At 41.6% G+C, this 15,431-nt stretch overlaps 1 pseudogene; it reads right to left on the bottom strand.

Moving 5' to 3' along the window:
- Nucleotides 1-4,486: 4,486 nt before the first annotated feature.
- On the bottom strand, nucleotides 4,487-5,115 carry LOC110314247 (annotated as a pseudogene).
- Between the last annotated feature and the right edge of the window lie 10,316 nt (nucleotides 5,116-15,431).

The following is a 15,431-nucleotide window of genomic DNA, read 5'->3' on the forward strand; positions in this document are numbered from 1 at the left end:
AAAAAAAAATACAGGACCCACAGGATAGGTGCAGGAAGCTAGTCCTCTATCTAAAGGCTGAGACCCAGAACATGCACTGTCTTTCATAGACCACTCTTCTGTGATGGCTAATCTCAATTGTCAATTTGATGGGAGGTGGATCTCTGGACATGCCAGTGAAGAATTTGTTTAGGTTAAAAGTGGGCAGCACCATTCTCTAGGCTTAAGTCCTGGACTGCATAAAAAGGAGAAAACCAGACAAGTACTAGCAATTATTGTTCTCTTTTCCCTGACTGTAGGCACATTACCCACTGCTTGGTCTCCTATTTGCATGCCTGCCTCACTGTGATAGACTGTACCCTAAAACAGAGAGCCAGAATAAGCCCGCCCTTCCCAAAGGTGTGTTTATCAGGCTATTTTTATCACAGCAACAGAAAGGTAACTAATGCGATTGCCTTTTGTAGACAATGAGGGATGGAGGAGAGAGAACACTCAAGAGCCCAAATGCTAGAAAGAAGACTTGGTAGACATTCCCATCTCTTGCTAGAAAGAATCATTCTCCAGAAAGTGTTGAGAGCAACAGCCCTGCGCAAGGACCACAGCAGAATATCTCCAAACTTGACTGGCATGTTCTGTGACTGCCTTTTGCTCCACCAGACCCATGTCACCCTGCTTCAGCTGCTCTGTGTTGGGCTCCAATTGACTCCCTCGTAGAGTTCCTGTACCCTCTACCCTCCAGGTGATCCTGGCCAACTCTAGGAGCCTGTAGGCTGGGAGGAAAGAGGTAAGCATATGTATTTTCCGCAAATGCCTCCTTGAGGGCTAGCCAGCTATAGCTTTGAACCAGAAGCCACAAGTCTTGTCAAGAGGCCCTCTTCACAGGCGTCTCTCTCTCTCTCTCAAGTTTCCAGTAATTGCTTCCTTCTTCTACCCCTTCTGGCCTGTGGTTTCCACACACCCTGATCTGCCTTCGTAAATAGTCTCTTTATTAAACTCATCTCATTTTACCCAATCAGCGAGTACCATCTGTTTCCTGCCAGAACCTGGAATGATACAGATGGCTTGTCTGACAGGACCTATTGATGGCGAGCCCAAGCATCCCTTATTGTGCTAGGCAGAGGTAGGGCAGCCTGAAGATAACTGGAAAAGTTACTGCCTGGAATGAAGCCAGAAACGTGAGCTCCTTGACGGTGGGTCCTTCCTAAGAACGGTTTGCTGTCTTCCTTCATTCGGTGTCACTGTTCTGCCTTTCTCAGACCATGAGGTTGATACTCTCATAAATATAGTCAGTGAGTGCCCGAGGAGAAATTAGATGCCAACATTCTCCAAGAAAAGAGGCAGAGGCAGATTGAAAAGAGGACGGGGGCTAGGCTCTAGAGGCTTCCACTTTTGCTCAAGGCTGATGTTCTAGGCCTGGAAGAGGCGAGGAGCCCAGCCAAAGCGAGCTGTTCTCCAGTTTCCTAAGGCTGTGGCCCTTTAACTTCCTCATGGTATGGTCCCCACCATAACATTATTTTGTTGTAACTTCCTAACTGTAATTTTGCTACCGCCCCTCCAGACCCATGGCACTCTGCTTCAACTACTCTGTGCTGGGCCTTAATCGACTCTCTCAGAGTTCCTGTGCCTGTGCAGGATATCTGCTATGTGACTCCTATGAAAAGATCATTCAACCCCTGAAAGGGTCACGACCCACAGGTTGAGAACCTTGGAGCTAAAGAGAAATAGAAAAACAAGTGTTCCCATCACTCAGCCAGAGGGCACTTGCTGCCTATCAGTGGGTAGGTTTAACAAGTTGTGTGGATAGGAATATGTTAGTAGAAGATATTGTACATATCATAGAGCATATTATCATGTTTTGAAAGCCAAGGTGCATCATGATCTCTACTATATCCATCTTCATAAAACCCAACAAAGACTAGAAGTTACATGAGGGGCTAGAGAGGTGAGGCAGCTCAGTATTTAAGGGCCCACTTATTGTTCTAGCAGAGTACCGGGGCTCAATTCCCAGAACCGGCATGGTGGCTCCAGTCCCACAGGATCTACCTTCTTCTGACCTTGTTGGACAGGTGCATATGGACATGATACATCAGCATGCATTCAGGCAAACGCTCATGCAGGGAAAGCAAACATAAATAAAAAAGAACATACATGAAATTATTGCTGTGACATTGAAGTGAGAAATAATTTTAAACAACATTGTTATTTGAATGAGATGGCTCTTATGAATGAATGTGGAGGGAAACATAACACAAGTTTGTCTACAAAATATGTTTTTAGCTCCATTCTCTCCATCCTCTTTGTAGTAAGGGGTGGATTTTTTTTTCCAGCCCAGTCTAGTCCCAATTTTATAAAGTAAGATTCTGAACTATTTTTTTAAGATTTATTTATTTATTTTATGTATATGAGTACACTGTAGCTGTGATGTACTGATGGTTGTGAGTCTTCATGTGGTTGCTGCGAATTTTGAATTTGGGACCTCTGCTCACTCCAGTTGGCCCTGCTTGCTCTGGCCTAAAGATTTATTTATTATTATGTGTAAGTACACTGTAGCTATCTTCAGACACACCAGAAGAAGGCATCAGATCCCATTACAGATGGTTGTGAGCCACCATGTGGTTGCTGGCATTTGAACTCAGGACCTCTGGAAGAACAGTCAGTGCTCTTAACCGCTGAGCCATCTCTCCAGCCCAAGATTATGAACTATTAAGTGAATCATTCAATGTGGATCCAGAAGAGAGAGACAAAGACACAGACACAGAGAAACTTCAATTATTTCAACATTCTCATACAAAGTAAGAAATGTGCCCAGTGAGATGGCTCAGTGGGTAAGGGCACTTATTCCAAGCCTCGTGGCCTGGGTTTGATCCCTGGGACTCACGTGGAGAATGCAGAGAACTGACTCTCAAAAGTTATCTGGCTTTGTTGGAGGCAGTTTGTCACTAGGGGTAGGCTTTGAGATTCCCAAAGCCTATGCCAAGCCCAGGTGCTCGCTCAGCTTGCAGAGAAGGATGTGGAACTCTCAGCTACTGCTCCAGCATATCTGTCTGCTGCCATGACGATAAAGGACTAACCCTCTGAAACTGTAAGTCAGCTCCTATTAAATGCTTCCTCTTATAAGAGCTGCCTTGGTCATGGTGTCTCTTCACAGCAATCAAACAGTGACTAAGACACTTCCTCTAGAATCACTTCAAATTGCCTCCCTTGACTACAGGACCGTGGTAGGCAAATAGGTCAGTCACTTATTGATGGTCATTTTGTAGTCATGTGATCAAAATGGAGCCAATCAAAATCATCTCAAAAATTGGTACATGGACAACTCTCCCCTTCTGGAGCTACTCAATCTGTCTACCTGGGTGACCTCGGACAAATCATTCTGTTTTGCTGAGCCTAAATTTTCCCATCTTAAAGCTGGGTAATGGTGGTGCATATCCTTAATCCCAGCACTCAAGAGGCAGAGGCACATAGATCTCTGTGAGTTCCAGGCCAGTCTAGTCTACAGAATGAGTTCTAGGACAGCCAGGGCTACATAGAGAAACCCTGACTCAAAACAAACAAACAAACAAACAAACAAAAAAATTGTTTATCTCACCTTAAATGAGAATAATATCACCCATCTCACAGGAATTGTAAGGACCAAAGAATATAAAGCTTTATGAGGTTTGTTATAAAATGTAAAGTATTTGAAAAAATATTAGTGATTTATTGTTTCTTAACAAAAATAAAATGACATGATAAACTAATTCATTATATTTATCAATAAAATGGTAAAACATCAAACCTCTCAGAGTATTCACTTGTTTGCTTTAATTAATTATTTATCTCTCTGTGTATGATGGGGAGTATCATAGGACAGTTTTGTGAAGTCTGTTCTCTCCGTCCATCTTTACATGGTTCTAGGAATTGGACCCAGGTCATCAGGCTTGCTTGACAAACACCTTTACCCACTGAGTCATCTTGTTGGTCCTTTATTACTTGTTTATTTATTTATTTGGTATTTGCTCTCTCTCTCTCTCTCTCTCTCTCTCTCTCTCTCTCTCTCTCTCTCTCTTTGTGTGTGTGTGTATTTCAATGTTGAGCCTCAAATCCAGAGTCTGGTTCGTGATAGATATACAGCTTTTGTTTTTAGAAAGGGTCTTGGTATGTAGCCTAGATTGACCTTCACCTTGAACTCAGAATCCTCCTGCTTCTGTGGTCCAAGTGCTAGAATTACAGGTGTGTAGTAGAATGTCCAATTATGTATTTAAACCATTTTTAGTACATTTATTTATTTATTTCTGTATTTGTGTCTGTGTGCATGCAATAGCACATATGTGTAGGTCAGCGGACAACTTGCAGGAGTCAGATCTCTCCTGGGTGTCTTCTGCCAAGTGGGTCTCAGGCTCTTACTCAACCACAGTCAGGCTTGGCAGCAAGCAGAGCCTTCACCTGTTGAGCCATTTCTCTATGCATTTGTTTGTTTTTGTTTTGCTTTACTGAAAATTTATTGCAGTGCTCCAACAGCTCATTTCTATTTCTTCTCAACATCTTGCTCTGTAGCTTCCTTGGCCCTTTTTGTTCAAATGTCAAAGAGTCAGGCATTTGGTACTGGCCATGTGGAAACTAGTCAAAAAAAAAGCCTTTTGAAATTCTTCTATTTCTCTGTGATGGCTCTGGCCTTCTTATCCTTTTTGTAGACATTTGGGATGAGCATCACAGATCTTGTTAACTGGGGGGTCCAAGTGGACTGTCTCCCTTTTTGGAAGCAGAAGGCTTTCTGAAGAAAAGCGTGAGCTCAGAGGTGCTGTAGCACACTGGCCTGCAGTGATTCATTAGATTTGTTTTGGCTCCTTGGATCCACAAAGAAGCCAATGATCTGGGCCACTTTCTTATGGATGCTGACCGCTGACCTCCCTGAGTTTTCTTAGGCTGAAGCCCTTCCCAGCTCAGACCCTGGTGTGGTATCTCACTGTGGGGTACCTCACTATGAACCTAATAAGGCAGTGTGGCATTCTTTGGCCAGATGCCCTCGTGTCTGTGGAGCTTGCATTCTGGCTGGTTGAACCAGTTGTCCACTCGCTGCTGCTGCTGCTGCTGCTGCTGCTACCAGTCTTTATGGAAGTGGTGTTTGAGATCATTGCCATTATAGCTGGATGCCATGGCAGCTTCCTATGCAGGAGGATGGCAGAGCTGAACGTATTTATATGTATTTTTTAAAGGTCCCTCTTTTGAAACATGAAAACAGGCATCTCTAAAGCCATACTGTCTGAAATTAGGATACTGCAAACTTTGCACTTAGGCCTAGGGAACATGAAGAAGAAGCTTCTTAGGGGTGATGGTGGTGTGATTTCTCGACTGTATTTCTGGGTCACGTGGCTGTATTACTAACAGAGAGTCATTGTCCTGTATGTGTGAGATATATACCCTTTGCCATACAACTGTTATAATTTAGCAACCTGTAAAAATTCAAGAGACTTCTATTTCCGTGAAGATAGAGTAGACATTCTTTCCCCCGTCAGTCCTGCTAAGGACAAACTTAGGATATTATATACACAGCAAGCATAAAATGGCTTTGCCTCATTACCCAAGAATCAAAGGGCAATGGCTTCTTTTTATGCCAACATTCTAGATCTCCAGATCACAAGAAGTTGGCACTCAGAGCATCAACAAGAGTAGACTTTGAAGTCCCAGGAAGGATGTGTGTGTGCTAGCTCCCGCCAGCAATCCCAGCGCTTGGGAGGTCAAAGAAGGAAGATCTTGAATTTAAGGACAGTCTAGGCTACATAGAAAGAGTCTGTCTTAGTACAGAGTAAGTAAATAAACAAATAAATAAAACATAGCAAAAGAGAAATGTGTTAACTAAAGGATCAGGAAAAGACCAGCATTGGCAGACAGAGGAGCTTTAGACAGAGACTGTACTACATCAAGAAAAACGCCAAACCCAAAACTCTGGCTTCACCCCAGTGCCAACAGAGGCCTGGTCTCCCACATTTGTACTGCTACAATAAGTTATCTGTGCTGGTTAAGGATTTTGTGTCAACTTGACATAGGCTCAGATCACCTGGAAAGGGGGATCCTCAACTGAGAAAATGCCACAAGAATGGCCTGTAGACAAACCTGTAGGGGACTTTCTTCATTGGTGTTTAATATAGGAAAGCCCAGCCCACTGTGAATGGTGTTACTCCTGGGCAGGTGGGCCTGGACAGTAGAGGATAGCAGGCTGAGCAAGTCCCAGGGAGCAAGCTAGCAAGCAGCATCTTCAATGGTCTTGGCTTCAGTTCCTGCCCTAACTTCCCTCAGTGATGAATTGTGACCTAAGAGTTATATATAAGCTGAAAGAAACCCTTTCCTCCTCAGGTTGTTTTTGGTCATGGTCTTTATTACAGGTATTAAAGCAAACTTAAGACAATGTCCCATCCTATCTTATTAGGAAAGGCCAGATGTGGAGCCAGCACACTTCTCCTCCTGCATGGTAGGGAGGCAACCACACAAAGAGTATGCACTTCCTTCTTGGGTGGTACCCCAGGAAACTAGGTGGGGAGGCAGAAGAATTTTACTATCCTCAGCAACATTGAGCCTATCCAAGCCTGGATTTCCCACATAGCTGCAATAATCTCTCCTCCCTGCTGTCCACAGAGATTGAGTGATAAGGGGACACTGCACCCCTTTTCCCTGATGGAACAGCATTAAAAATACCAGCAAAACCAGAAAGTTCAAATGAGCTTCACCATAACATAATGCTCCAGATGTCCAAGTCTCAAAAATATATAGTAGGGCCAAAGATATGGTTTAATTGATAGAGTATTTGCCTAGAATGCATGGTGCTCAGGATTCAGTCCCCAGAACTGCATGAAATGGAATCACAGCACACCCCTGCAGTGTCAGCATTAGGCGATCGAGGCAGGTAGATCAAGAATTCGCAAGCAGCCTCAGGTACATAGGGCAGCCTGGGCTACATGAGACCCTGACCTCCCCACCTCCCAAAAACAACAATATTTTCTTTTGTTTGCTAGACGTGGTGGTGGTGCCTGCCTTTAGGTACAGCACTTGGGAGGCTGCATTCGAGGCCAGCTTGGTTCACATTGTAAGTTCCAAACCTGCTAGAGTGACATACTGAGATTTCATCTGAAAACAAAACACTAACAACAAAACCTGGCAATATATATATATATATATATATATATATAACCTATAGATTTCAACTTTAAGATGAAATACATGGTTGGAGAGATGGCTCCGCGGTTAAGAACACTGACTGCTCTTCTGAAGGTCCTGAGTTCAAGTCCCAGCAACCACATGGTGGCTCACAACCATCTGTAAAGAGATCTGACGCCCTCTTCTGGTGTGTCTGAAGATAACTACAGTGTACTTAGATATAATAATAAATAAATATTTTTTAAAAGACAATAAACAGGTCATACAGACAAAAATAAATAAATAAAACCCCAGGAGAAATGCTAATTGACATCATAAACCAAATGGACCCAAAAGCTGTTTACAGACGGTTTCACCCAAACACTGTGTCACCTCATAGAACTTTCCCCAATTTGACCATATTCTCAGACACAAAGCAAGTCTCAACAGATACAAGACAATTGAAACCACACCTTGCAGCCTCTCAGACCATCACAGATTAAAGCTGGATATCTACAACAATAGGAACAACAGAAAACTTACAAACCCATGGAAACTGAAAAACTCTTTGCTGATTAAAAAATGGGTCAAGACTGAAGTTAAGAAAGAAATGAAAGACTTTCTAGGGGCTGGAGAGGTGGCTCAGCGGTTAAGAGCACTGACTGCTCTTCCAGAGGTCCTGAGTTCAAATCCCAGCAACCACATGGTGGCTCACAACCATCTGTAATGGGATCAGATGCCCTCTTCTGGTGTGTCTGAAGACACCAGTATACTTACATAAAATAAATAAATAAAATCTTTTAAAAAAAAGAAAAGAAAGACTTTCTAGAATTCAATGAAAGTGAATATACAGTACACCCAAAGTTATGGGACACAATGAAAAGGAGTCTAAAAGGCAAGTTCATAGCACTAAGTGCCTACATAAAAAAATAGAGAGATTTTACACTAGCAACATAACAGCACACCTGAAAGCTTTAGAACATAAAGAAGAAATCACACCCAACAGGAGTAGACTGCAGGAAATAGTCAAGCTAAGGCTGAAATCAATAAGATAGAAACAAACAAAAAAACAATACAAAGAATCAATAAAACTCAACAGTTGGTTCTTTGAGAGAATCAATAAGATTGACAAATCCTTATCCAAATTAACTAAAATATAGAGAAGATCCAAATGAACAAAATTAAAGATAAAAAGGGAGACATAAAACAAACATCAAGAAAATACAGAGAATTATAAGATCACACTTTAAAAACCTGCGTTCTACCAAATTAGTAAATCTAAATGAAATGAATAAATTTCTTGATACATATTGCCTACCAAAGTTAAGATCAAATAAGCAATTTAAACAGACCCATAAACCCTAGTGAAATAGAAGCAGTAATTAAAATCTACTGACCAAAAAAGCTCACAGATAGATGTTTTTAGCACAGCATTCTACCAGACTTTCAAAGACCCTAACCCTAACCCCTAACCCTAAGAGCTATACTCCTCAAATTATTCTACAAAATAGAAACACAAGGAACACTGCCCAATTTTTCTTATGAGGTCACAGTTACTCTGATACTCAAACCACATAAAGACCCAACTAAAAAAAAAAAAAAGGAAAGAATTACAGACCAATATCCCCTATGACCAAAGATGCAAAAATCCCAATAAAATACTTACAAACTGAATCCAAGAACACATTAAAAAAGCCTTCTACCATGATTAAGTAAGCTTCATCCTAGGGATTCAGGGATGGTTCACCATACATACATTGATAAACGTGATCCACTATATAGACACACTGAAAGACAAAAACCACATGACCATCTCATTAGATACAGAAAAGGTCTTTGACAAAAATTCAACATCCCTTCATAATAAAAGTACCAGAGAGGTCAGGGATACAGGGGACACGCCTCAACATAGGATAAAGATAGTTTACAGCAAGCCCATAGCCATCAGCTTAAATGGAAAGAAATGCAAAGCAATTCCACTAAAATCAGGAACAAGAAATGGCTGTCCACTCTCTCCACATCTATTCAATGTAGTACTTGAGGTCTTATCTAGAGCAATAAGACAACTAAAGGAGATCAAGGGGATACAAATTGGAAAGGAAGAAGTCAAAATATCTTTATTTGCAGATGATATGATAGTCCACATAAATGGCCTAAAAATTTCACTGGGGAACTCTACAGCCAATAAAGCAAAGTAGCCCTCCTATGTGCAAGTGACAAATGGGCTGATAAAGGAAGGGAAACAACACCCTTCACAGTAGCCATAAATAATACAAAATATCTTGGGGTAACTCTAACCAAGCAAGTGAAAGACTTGCGTGATTAAAAACTTTGAGACAGGGTTGGAGAGATGGCTCAGCTATTAAGAGCACTGACTGCTCTTCCAGAGGTCATGGGTTCAAATCCCAGCAACCACATGGTGGCTCACAACCACCTGTAATGAGATCTGATGCCCTCTTCTGGTGTATCTGAAGACAGTGACAGTGTATTCACATACATAAAACAAATAAATTTAAAAAAACAACTTTAAGACATTGAAGTAAGAAATTAAATAAGATGGAAATATCGCTCCTGTTCATGGATTGGTAGGATTAACAGTAAAAATGGCCATCTTACCAAAAGCAATTCATTTATTTAATGTGATACCCTTCAAAATTCTAACACACAGTTTTTTCACAGATTTTTTTTTTTTTTTTTTGGTTTTTCGAGACAGGGTTTCTCTGTATAGCCCTGGCTGTCCTGGAACTCACTCTGTAGACCAGGCTGGCCTCGAACTCAGAAATCCGCCTGCCTCTACCTCCCAAGTGCTGGAATTAAAGGCGTGCGCCACCACGCCTGGCTTTTTTCACAGGTCTTAAAAGGGCACTTTCCAGCTTCATATGGATGAATGAAAAAAACCAATATAGCCAAAACAATCCTCTACAATAAAAGAACTGCTGAAGATATCACCATCCCCACCTCCAATTACACTATAGAGCTATAACGATAACAACAACAACATTGTATAAGCACAAAACCCAATATATTAAGCAATGAAATTGAATTGAAGACCCAAACATAAATCCACACATATATGGATACCTGGTTTTTCTTTAGAAGCCAGAAATACGCAGCATTTCTGGAAAAAAGAAAGCATCTTCAATGGTGCTTGTCAAACTGAATGTCTGCATGTAGAAGATGGCAAATAGATCCATACATAGGTCTCGAACTCAAGACCAAGTGGATTAAAGACTTCAACATAACAGATCCACTGGACCTGATAGAAAAGAAAGTGGGGGAATAGTCTTGAACACATTGACACAAGAAACAACTTTCTGAACAGAACACTGTTAGCCCAGGCACTAAGATCGACAATTAATAAACAGGAGTTAATGAAACTGAACAGCTTCCGCATGGCCAAGGGCATAGATTTTCTGATAAAGCAGCAGCCTGCAGAATGGGAAAAGATTTTTTTTAACCAACTACATATCTACCAGAGGCCTAATTTCTCAAATATATCAAGAACTCAAAAAGCTAGATATCAAGTAAGCAAATAATACAATTTAAAATGGGGGTATGGATTTAAACAGGGAATTCTCAATAGAGGAAACTCAAATGGCTGAGAGGCAACTAAAGAAATGTTCAACATCCTTAATCATCAGGGAAATGCAAATCAAAACTACTTTGACTTCATCTTACACCTGTCAGAATGGCCAAGATCAATAAAACAAATAGCAGCTTCATGAAGGTGAGAATGTGCAGTAAGAGGCATATTCATCCATTGCTGATGGGACTGTAAACTTGTACGGCCACTATGGAAAGCAGTGTGGTAGTTCCCTAGGAATCTGGTCATTGATCTTCCTCAAGGCCCACCTTGGGCATATACCCAAAGCATGTTTCATCCTACCATAGAGACACTTGATCAACTGTGTTCAGTGCTGCTCTATTCATCATAGCCAGAAACTGGAAACAAGCTATATGACCCTCAACAGAAGAATAGATAGAGAAAATGTGGTTCATTTACACAATGAAATTTGCAGGTAAATGGATAGCACTAGAAAAAAATCATTCTGAGTGAGGTAACCCAAATGCAGAAAGATAAATATGGTATGTATTCACTTATATGTGGATATTAGCTGTTAAGGTAATGATAAGCAAGATAAACTAGAACCACAGAGGTTAGGTATAGAGTAGGGGATCTGGGGAGGGGGCAGATGTATCTCCCTAGGAAAGGGATAGAATAGTTATGGGTGGACTGGGGGGGGCACTGAAATGGGAGGATCAGGTGAACGGGGAAGCAATACAGGGAGAGATAGCTAAAATTAAGGCTCATTTGACAGGTACTGTGGAAATACAGTACCGTAGAAACTTCCTAAAAAGTAAAATTATATATAAAGGAGTTCTAAATGAAATCACCAAATAATGGGGAAGACAGAGACCCAACTGGACTTGTCACTGAGTGAAGCTTCCAGTACTGAAAATGGGTTACATCTAATTGAGTTGGGCAAAGGTGTCCCATTGGAATCCACAAACAACTCAGGCTGTTGCCCAGACTATAGGTTGCTCTCAACAAACTGACAGCAGGGAGGGCCCCAACTGCTGAAGACAACACCTAAACAACTCAGTAAACACAGAGAAGTTCAGCTGGTGTCTAGCTAGAGCCTTCACTCCTACGTTCTAGTGTTCTTGGTACCCTGCTTGATACCAAAGGAGGAATGTAAACACCAACCCAGCCACAAGCCCTTTATATAAAATGGTCCCCTGCCTGCAAGTTATGCTAGTGCTACAGTGGCCTAAAGCTTGTGGGAGCAACCAACCAATCTGCTTTGACTTAAGGCCCACTCCATGAAGGACAGTGAGAAAAAAATCTCGAAAGCAGGAAGGAGTGACATGGCAAGACTGCAGAGAGGCTGCTACAGAGCAGCCTTGCTCAGGGAACAGACTAGAAAGAGGCGGGACCTGCGCTTCAGGGTATGAAAGAACTGTCAATCTAGACTCCTGTATGAAGTGAAAATAGCCTTTAGAATGCCACGGACCAGGGCTCAAGGGGCCCTCCTCAGTCTGTGGGAATCAGCCTCAGGCAGATGGGCATGGATTCGGGTGGGAATTGACAAACAGACCAACAAGAGAGAGCATGTAGAATCTGAGTGTATTGTCACAAAGTGACACCAGTCTTACATAATACAGAGAACAAAGGGGTAGGATGTCACAGCAGGCAAAGTACATTGAAGTTACTTGACACAAAACAAAGGAATGACTTCAAAAGAACTTACAGGAGCCAGGTAATGTTTACAGTAAAGATAAAGCAGTTCTGCCTAGGGTCAGCTAATGACAGGTAAGGATTTCACACCCTAGCCACAATTTGTGCTACTCCTTTGAGCCTTGTGAGAGCTAGCACCAGGGGGTTCTGCTCTAGCAGACCTTCTCATGAATAATGCAATACCACAACCCCCCCCCCAACCATTTCCTAGGCCTTGTGAATTTCCTTGTTTGGTGAGACTGGCTACTGTCCTAGGTGATCACTCTGCAGACTAGCCCTAAGCTATCCTGGCTCTGTTCTTTGTAATGCCTAATTAGTTTCATGGTCTTTACTAGAAGTAAATATGAACGTTAATGAATGGGTAACCTTCTCAATGAATTCCTACTGAATTCTAAGCTCATTGGCTTCAAGGATTTTCTAGGACGTTGGAACACTGGTGGAGGCTCACCTATGATAAAATTCAATCTTTAAAGGCACTTATAATACTGAAAGAGAGCATACACCATACTAAGCAGGGACAGGGTTTGAGTATACGGGTTGTGAGAATACCAAGGTTCCAGGAGGCTGAGTTTCCTTGAAACTCTTTGCCTCATGAGTGCTTCCAGGCCTCTTGGCCAGTCAAGCAGACTTCACTGGAGTGGGCGTGGCATTAGAAAGAAGAGGAAATGACACTCTCAGAAGCCAGAAAACAAAGAGGAATTGTTTCCAGCAAGCTTCCTAAATAAAGGACAGAGGGAGGCCACACAACAGAAGGGATAAGAAAAGAACTCTTGGAACAGACGGAAGGAAAAGAGTCTGCAGTGGGGAAAATTATAAGAGGCTACAACTATCCTTCTCTTGGATTCTAGACATTTTCCTGGCTGCTAAAGCAGAGACTATAGACTGTTTAGCCCAGTGACCAGTACCTCTAGAGGAAGTAGCCCAGAAAATTTAATTACAAATGAGGGAGAGTGAGTATTATAAATAGGCATAAAATTTCTGCCCATCATTCAAAATGATGAGAAGGTGATTAGGATGATGTAATTCTGTGTATATGATAAAATTCTGGGCCAGGAAGATGTAGAGGCTTGTTACTAAGTCTTATTGCCTGAGTTTGATCCGCAGGACCAGTATAGTGGAGGAAAAGAAGCACCCTCCACTTACATGGTAAAAAATGAAGGCATACATGTCTGCCCCCAATACATAAATAAAATGTAATGATATAATGCAATTCCTGGAGAAACCAATAAGAAAGAAACTACAAAGATGAAAAATACATGAAAAAGTACTATAAATAAACCAATATAGAATTATAAGAAATTTTCAAGAAAACCCAGGACAGCAAAAGAAAAGAAAAAAGAAAAACAGAAAACAAGAAATCAAACAGCAGATTTAATTACCTTAAGCAGAGATTGTCCACCAAATACAAGCAGAGAATAGTGGAGTACATTTAAAAAGCACAACCCAGTGATATTGTGTATGTAAGAAACTAACTTCAAATGTAATGATGAAAGTTGAGTGAGGAGCTAGAGAAATGACTCAGTGGCCAAAAGCAAATACTGCTCCTGGAGAGGACCCAAATTCAGTTCCCCATATCCCTATCAGTAGCTCCAGTTCTAGAGGGATACTAAGACACCTGCACCCATGTGAATGTACCCACAAACAGACACATTTAAGGAAAAGCCTATTGAAAGTAAAAGGATAAGGGGGCTGGAGAGATGACTCAGCAGTTAAGCTCTTTCAGAAGTCCTGAGTTCAATTCCCAGCAACCACATGGTGGCTCACAACCATCTGCAATGGGATCTGATGCCCTCTTCTGGTGTGTCTGAAGACAGAGACCATGTACTCATGTAATTAAATAAATAAATAATTCTTTTTAAAGGGGTAAAAGGATGAAAAGTGATGTGTGTGTGTGTGTGTGTGTAACATAAATTAAAAGAAATTATAACTAGTTGTATGAGATAAGATAGAGTGCAGAGAAAGGAAAATCAGCCGCATCAGAAAGAGACTTTGTATAAGGATAAAACCATGGAGACAGCAAATGGACATGGCATTTGTAATGTATGCACAGCAGCCAACAGAGCATCAAAACCATGGAAATCGAAACCTACTGGAACTGAAAGGAGAAATGGACAACAGCATTTGAAATGTCAACATTAGTTTATCAACGGCTAAATAGAAAATCAGCAAGAGTATAGAGAAATTCACAAGAGCATCGTTCAGTAGCAGAATCCAATCAACATTTATGTAATACTGTACATGACAGTAGCAGAATGTGCCCCAAGAATCCAGAGTAAAAGGGATAACAAACCAAAAGCAAATATACAACCACCAAATCCAGACACTATTGCACATGCCAGAAAGATTTAGCTGATAGGACCCTGATATAGCTGTCTCTTGTGAGGTTATGCCAGTGCCTGGCAAATACAGAAGTGGATGCTCACAGTAATCTATTGGATGGAACACAAGGCCCCCAATGGAGGAGCTAGAGAAAGTACCCCAGGAGCTGAAGGGGTCTGCAATCCTATAGGAGGAACAACAATATGAACTAACCAGTAACTCCAGAGCTCGTGTCTCTAGCTGCATATGTAGCAGAAGATGGCTTAGTCGGCCATCATTGGGAAGAAAGGCCCTTGGTCTTGCAAAGATCATACGCCCCAGTACAGGGGAATGCCAGGTCCAGGAAGCAGGAGTGGGTGTGTTGGGGAGCAGGGCAGGGGGAGGGTATAGGGGACTTTGGGGATAGCATTTGAAATGTAAATGAAGAAAATATCTAATAAAAAACCAAAAGCAAGCAGAAGAAAGAAAATCATAAAGATGAGAGCAAATTAAATAAAATTAAAATAGTAAGACAAGACTGGGTGTGGTGGTGCACATCTTTGATCCTAGCGCTTCAGGGGCTGAGGCAGATGAATGTCCAGTTAGAAGCCAGCCTGGTCAACATATTTCCTGGATTTCCAGAGCTACACCGTGAGACTCTGTCTCCAGAAGTGAGCAAGCAAGCAAGCAAGCAAAACAACTGGCCCACGAAAGAAAGAAAGAAAGAAAGAAAGAAAGAAAGAAAGAAAGAAAGAAAGAAAGAAAGAAAGAAAGAAAGAAAGAAAGAAAGGAAGGAAGGAAGGAA

The sequence above is a fragment of the Mus pahari genome, chromosome X, assembly GCF_900095145.1.
Source record: "Mus pahari chromosome X, PAHARI_EIJ_v1.1, whole genome shotgun sequence".
Taxonomy (NCBI): domain Eukaryota; kingdom Metazoa; phylum Chordata; class Mammalia; order Rodentia; family Muridae; genus Mus; species Mus pahari.